Source organism: Melanerpes formicivorus, unplaced genomic scaffold, assembly GCF_026170545.1.
Source record: "Melanerpes formicivorus ecotype bairdi unplaced genomic scaffold, bMelFor1.0.p_v2 SCAF_7, whole genome shotgun sequence".
Classification (NCBI taxonomy): domain Eukaryota; kingdom Metazoa; phylum Chordata; class Aves; order Piciformes; family Picidae; genus Melanerpes; species Melanerpes formicivorus.
In genome coordinates, this window is record NW_027142359.1 from 14,064,825 (window position 1) to 14,071,658 (window position 6,834).

Here is a 6,834-nt window from a genome sequence, read left to right on the forward strand (position 1 = left end):
CAGGAACCTGTGGGGAGCTGCAAAGACTTTTTAGTAAAGAAAAGTTATTATAGAAGAGCAAAAAGTCTATGAAGGAGTCAGGATCAGGGAAGAGACTTGAAGCACACTGACTTTGTATTGTCTTGGGCTGGTGTCTGCCATCCTTTCAGGAGAACTGAGCTATATGGAACACCTTATTTTGTGCAAATGAAGAAATTGGTCTTTGTCCATGGTCAGATGAAACTTACATCTAGGCATGGGCTCTGTGGAAGTGGCTTCCAGTCTAAATAAAAGTTGGCATTCTCTGCTACCCTTTTACCCTGCCTTTTCCCCTGCTGCATCCACTATGGGCTTACTTTAATTTAGGGTTGTGAAATCTAGCCAACATATTCTCACATACCTAGTAATTACTGTGTATTAAGGTTTATTGCTGGGTATAGATAGCTTCATATCCCAAGATTTCTACCAGTTTTTCTTATAACAACTTACACAGCCGTGGCTGCTGTATAGCCAGCAACAGAATCAGGCCAAATAAATCTGGCCTACTATGTGATCTCCAGTTTTCCTCTACAAACCTGGAGCAGGTTTGAGGATTACACAGAATTGCTCTGTGTTTAAATGAAACTCAGAATCTGGCCCTTTGTACTCCACCAAACAGATGCAATCACAGTACATCTTTACTACCTACTTACATATATTTACACTTAAGGATATCAGTGGAAAACAATGTCAACAGATAAGCTCTGGCTGATTCCTAAAAGCATGCAGTAATATAAAATATTTATTTTAGAGAGTGAGATACTTAATTGTACTCAGACACCTCTGGAATCCACTCTCATTCATTTCTGAACGAAAAGCAAACAGACAAAAGTCTAGCTGACAGCTTGCCAACACGCTAATTAACTTTCAGCTGCAGCATTCTCAGTCAGACTTCACTCACAACCTGTACACCCTGCCAGGAAGCACATCAATGAAATGCAGTTTTAAAATACAGAACTAAAAGGAATATAGAAGGTGGTTCCATAGGAAATGAAAATGATCTGCATGTGAACATGAGTTAAAGCTTTTCATTATTTATTTTGGAAAGACTAGTGTGTAATTCTCTTGCTAACTCAAATTTTTTTGTTAGTCTTCTTTAATTCAGGAAATTCCAACATCCGTTCATTATCTACATACGAAAGTCTCCTCTTTATTGTTTTGCTACCGCATATTTTTCTGAACATGCACTTCATGCAGTGGAATACAGCACAGGTGGAAACCTTCAGTTGATAGTTTTTTAGAGACAAAATCCTCAGGGTTGAGAAGCTTTTCCAGATCCTTTAGCTTTCTAGGGCTTGCTCAAGTGACATTGAAGTTATTTTACTTTACCTTTTATGTTTTGCAGGGTATTCAAACTTTCCCCTAGTGTAAGGCATAAAAAGTAATTATGGGAAAAGAAAATTCTAAATGTAAATTTCAATTTTAATTCATATTTTCCTCCTTTGTCTCTAACCAAAATTAGCCCCCTCCCACCTTCACATCTGCTCTGCTTCTGGTCTCTTTACCCCTCCCATCTGCTCCTGCTCTCTTCCCTCCTCCCCCATCTGCTTGAACATCACTAACTCCCCAGGGATCCCTTTTCCTCTGTTTGACTCCTTGTCTATCTTCTAGCTGGGCTTTTCTCTGCTATCTGAAAACAAAATGATAAAAACAAATTTTTATGATGGAAAAGCAACACGCATACTATTGTTAGAGCGCTTCTTCAAATTCCTTTTCTTGTGTTCTGTAATGAAAACAGAAGACGCCTCCTTAATTTCTCAAGCACAATGATATCACACCACATCTGAGTCTTCTCAGAGGGCTTCGGCTCTTTTAGCAGAATCAGTCGAGGCATTGATCAGACAAGCACCGCAAATGTTTCTCTCAGAATGGGAGGCTTTATTCTTTTGTCTCATTACCATGACCATCATTAACAGTGCCAAACATCAAATGCAGCAACTCAGTACCGGGTCAGACAATGTTTTCTCCCTCACTTCTGGGAATTAAAAACATGGCTGAACTGACTTTGATGGCTGCAGGTTCAAGTAATGAGGAAACCACAATTGACATCAAGTTGCAAAGGTCTTTGACAATGCGGTGATTTCCACACTATCTATTTTATGTGGATCTTTTGACTTCCCTGCAGTTACACTAGCACAAGAGCAAACCAACAGAGCAGAGGGTAGTTCCCTGAATTTCCAAGAACTAATTTTCAGATTTTGAACTGCTAAAACGTCTTTTCCCCTACATAGTGCAGTCACTGTGGCCCACATCTCAATTGTTTGCACTCACTAAAGCTAATCTGGCAAAGCACTGTAGTATTTTCTAAGTATTTCTCATGGAGCATATTGCAGCAATGAAATTTCAGGCAACACTTTTTGGTTTTATACAACCTAAAGCGATGTTTTGTTTAGGTCAGCTTTTCCATGGATGCATGAATACAGTGCAAGCCTTAGTAACCCTTGAGAAGTTACAGTACTGTAGTGCAGAAATCAGCCTCAAACTGCTTTGCCTAGAGACCTGTCAGCTTTATTTAACAAAGAAAGAAAAAACAATATAAACCAAAACAAACCAGCTACTACTTTACCTCCCAAACCAAAATTAGCTCAGTAGAAATACCTTTCAAAAGCATGCAGAATTGAGCAAATATGGGATGAACAAAAGTAAAGACAAAAATTAAAGGACTGCAAAATTTCCCATAACACTGTGGCTCATTTTATGACCACCTTGTAGTCTGAATATTAAAAACATCTTAAAATCTCATTACAGTACATTTCTGTGTCTTTTTATTGGTAGCCTAATTCTTTGGGAGATAGATGAATTATATGTGATAAAGTTTGTCATCATCAAATGTATTTCTGGCTAGTTTGGTTTTCAAAGCTGAATATGGAAAAAAAAAGAGGAAAATGTGTGTTTGTTGCATAAAGTTTCTTATTTTTCACTGCCACTCTTTACTCAAGGGAAAATCATGCTGTGTCTTGGTAGACAAACCAGTTGAAAACCATTCTTTTCCATGATGACTTTGGCAAATAGAGCTGTGCATATAGTGGGATAAAAATATTTTTAATTTAAAAAAATACTGATTTTTATGAAACAGAAATATTTTTTCTCTGAATTAAAAGAAATAAAACCTTTCCTTAGAAACCATTGCATGAGTAATTATTATTTTTCTTGCTTCTCTAGAAAAGATGAGACATACTGTCCCTGCAGGCTTAACGAGGTTTGTACATTTTTCTTGTATTAGAGAAAAGGATTATAGAGAAGGCAGCACCAGTAATGTTTTCAACTTTCACCACAAATTCAACTATTTATTTTTGTCATGTGGCTTTACAATCCCCTTCACAAATAGCTGAAGGGATTTTTTATCCATTAAGTGATTGAGAAAGAGGAAAACAGCCCCAAAACTATGTTGCACATTAAATATTAAAATCAAACCTATAATATTTCATGTTTTGAGAATCTTGGAACAATTTAAAATATTTAATGAATGCTTGTAACTTACCTGAGAGGTAGTGCTTGTTTTGCCCATTTTATATCTGCCAGTAAAATGCTGTGCTGATTGGGTCCCACAGGAAGTGTTCAATATCTTCTTTCATCAGATTGAACATGACTGGATACAGAAGAGTGTCCAGAAAATCTGAGACAGGATGGGAAATAGGTCCCAGATCACACAATTATTAGTCCTGTACTTTTAAATAAAACTAGTCTTTCAACAGAGACAACAGAACTAAGGTGAAATATCATAAGGTGAATTTTCAGAGCAGAATTCAATCTTATCTCCAAAGAGAAATTTAAAACTTATTTTTAAGAATTAATCTGCTTGTCTACTTAGATAATGAGTCCAATAATGCTAAACCAAACAAAACATATGCAGGTTTGAAAAAAGCACAGAAAAGAAAAAATGGGGAAAACAAAAGGATACAATGTATGGATTTTTTTTCACTATGAAATTTTAATTTCTGTATTTCCAAGCATAAAAAAAGGCTAAAGACATAAATTATTAACCTAAATACAATCCATTATGACTGTAAAGTTTTCTCTACCTGGTAGTATTTCTGCATTACTTAGGACATCCTGCTAGGGTTTTAAAGCCTTAGTGTGGACTATGGAAACCTTTAACTTTTGGGTTTCTGTACTGAGTAGAGACCAATATTTTGAACAGTTGAATGCTAATATCCATTTGTTTCATCATTTTGTAAATTTAACAGGACAGTCATCTTAAAACAGACTCCATTTTCATGTGTTTAGAAATGTGTATTGGTGCCACCTAATTTGTTGGTATTTTCATTTAATACTTCTCTAGTGAAACCATTTATTTATAATTTAATAAGCAGAAGGAGGGGACGAAGAGGGTTGCCTTTAACCATAAGGAAATTTGGGCCTTACCTGTAGAATTTTGGACAATGAATGTTAAATTTTGATTCATAGCTTAATATCTTGTCATAGGATATCAGTTTGACACATATAGGAAAGATGAATCAATTTTAACACAGTGTTGCCTCTCTGTGGAGTTAAATGACCCATAAAATTTTCTGTAGGAGAAAAATGTTATGGTGTCTTGATGGATTTAGCTGTAAGACCTTTTTATTAAAAAAACCTTGGTCTTAGATGCTACACAATCAAATAAGCAACTGATTATTGTACACTACGCAACTGTGTATCACAATAAAACTTCCAGTCAAAACCATATCAGTGAAGCTTGTAAAAGGACATATTTACTTTAAAGAGCTGCAATACTAGCTGCCTTGTACATGGCAGGAGAACTCTGTTCCTGTTATAGAAGAAGTGTTTTTAAGTACAAATGGACTAGACGAACACTGAATGTCTCTTTCAAATTGAAATATTCTACTCTATTCTAAATATTCTATTCTAAGTAATTCAAAGGAAAATGCAAATACACCTTTTGCAGAAAGTAAATGGACACCTGCACAATGTGAGCTGTGGCAGGAGAGGAGCTAATTAAAAGCTTGTAAGTTGTACCTGCCTGTTCCTGTTTCTTCAAGGATGATTTTCTCAACTAAGGGTAGCATTGGCTGAAAAATAGACAACACTCAGGTTTTTTCAAACTTCTAGCTTTTACATACTAGATAGAAGGTTCAATATCTTGCACAACTTTTTAACTCTGCTTTTGATGATGGATGATCCACTGTCTTCTTGATTTATTGGAGAATCAGAAACAAATACACAGAGTTTATGCAATTAACTGTAGTTTATTACTTTAATTTTTAAAACCAGGCACATTTAGTAAAATCTTGATGTATACAATTTAGAAACAATATGTGCTGAGTATTTTCTAAATTAATAAAATTCAGGGAATACACTCACTGACACTCCAGAATTCAAAAAGTGGGTTGAGTAAGTTATTTATATGAATTATTTGTTCAGCTCTCTTCATTATACCCATGGTTTACTTGATTGATACTACAGAGACTTTCCCAAAAACATGATGCTTTCAAGAACTGACTAAAAAGGTAATCTCTTATGCAAACCAATTTAGAATTCTTATCCTCTACCTCTTTGCAAAGATCATATACTACATTTCTATTTTTAATCAGAAAAAGATGTTTATTTTTTCTTTCTCTTAGCATATCACATATGTAAATCATTGTCAGGAGTCAGCAATCAGACAACACTATAAGTAACAAACTAATGACTGCAAACAATAGTTGAAAATGTCTCAATAAAAAAAACTTCAGTTTTAACTTTTAGTTAATGACAGTAAACAGTAGCAGGGAATTAGAAACCTTCTAATATGGTTAAATAAAAATCCTTTTTAATTATAAATTTTCTGAGTGTAAGGTAAAAATTTCAATAGCATTTTCAAATACTACAGCACACGTTGTGTAGCTTCAGAAAAAGAAACAGAAGACTCAGTGTTTTGGAAATTGTTATGGAATTTGACTGTGTAATTGAATTAATGTTTTGTGAATGTTGAAAGAGAATTGCAGTTTTAGGAAGGGTGTAAATAGCTTTAAAAGGAAGGCCTGCCCATCTCTTTGAAGTCTTTGCCTTTTAATGGCCCTGCTGGATGGACTTCTTGAGGCTGATAGGGTTTGAGTTGAATCCAAACATTAAAAAAAATAAAAAGAAAAGTATATCTTAAAAGATCCTTTCTATGTGTATATAATAAAACAGGAGAAAATATTCAGACAGTGACTCTAAAGAGGCATTAAAAATTACCATTTTTAATTGCCTTTCGTTTGGAAGCTAGATGCACTTGCATCAGTTCCTCAGAGTCAGCCAGCAGATATGAAGATGCTAGGATGTAGTAAACCACTAAAATGCTGTCTTTTGCAGGTTGTCTACAATATTTTATGAAAGAGAAGTACAAACATCAGCCCTGAATTCTACATGCCTTTTCAAACTCCCGATGATTGAGGAAGACAGATAAAACAACCAGATCAAGAAAGAATAATGGGGGGGGGGGGGAATTTTTTGTTCAAAGTTCTGAGTTTTTATGCCCACTACATTTTATATTTTTTAAGCAGTTATAATAAGATGCTGTCATTTGAGTTAGGATCCTGATTTCTGCTTACAGATAGTACTATTCATTCCTTTTAAAAGCAGTAATAATAGAGTCTTATTGGTTAATAGTTGAATAAATATGCATATTAACTGTAGTCCCTGATGTTTAGAGTTTGCTTTTGGTCACTGTTGATCCTGTAACTAGGGAAACAGATGTATCAAACAGAGCACCACACTGATTTGAACGCACCTTAGGAGAAGGTGGTCTCTTGATCTGAATCAGGAGCAGGATGAGCATACCCACATTTCCAAGCTACCACAACCACTACTACCTGACAAAAACAAGTTGGAGATTAGTAAAACAAGACTACT

The 6,834-nt window shown here is 35.1% G+C and overlaps 1 long non-coding RNA gene across 1 annotated transcript in view; it reads left to right on the plus strand.

Moving 5' to 3' along the window:
• The window catches only part of LOC137442163 (uncharacterized), a 45,095-nt gene extending 38,713 nt beyond the window's left edge, over positions 1-6,382 (plus strand). The window contains exons 2-3 of the long non-coding RNA XR_010987596.1: positions 3,181-3,217; positions 6,295-6,382. This is a non-coding gene — a long non-coding RNA (uncharacterized lncRNA). The remainder of the gene's footprint in view (positions 1-3,180; positions 3,218-6,294) is intronic.
• The last annotated feature ends 452 nt before the right edge of the window (positions 6,383-6,834 follow it).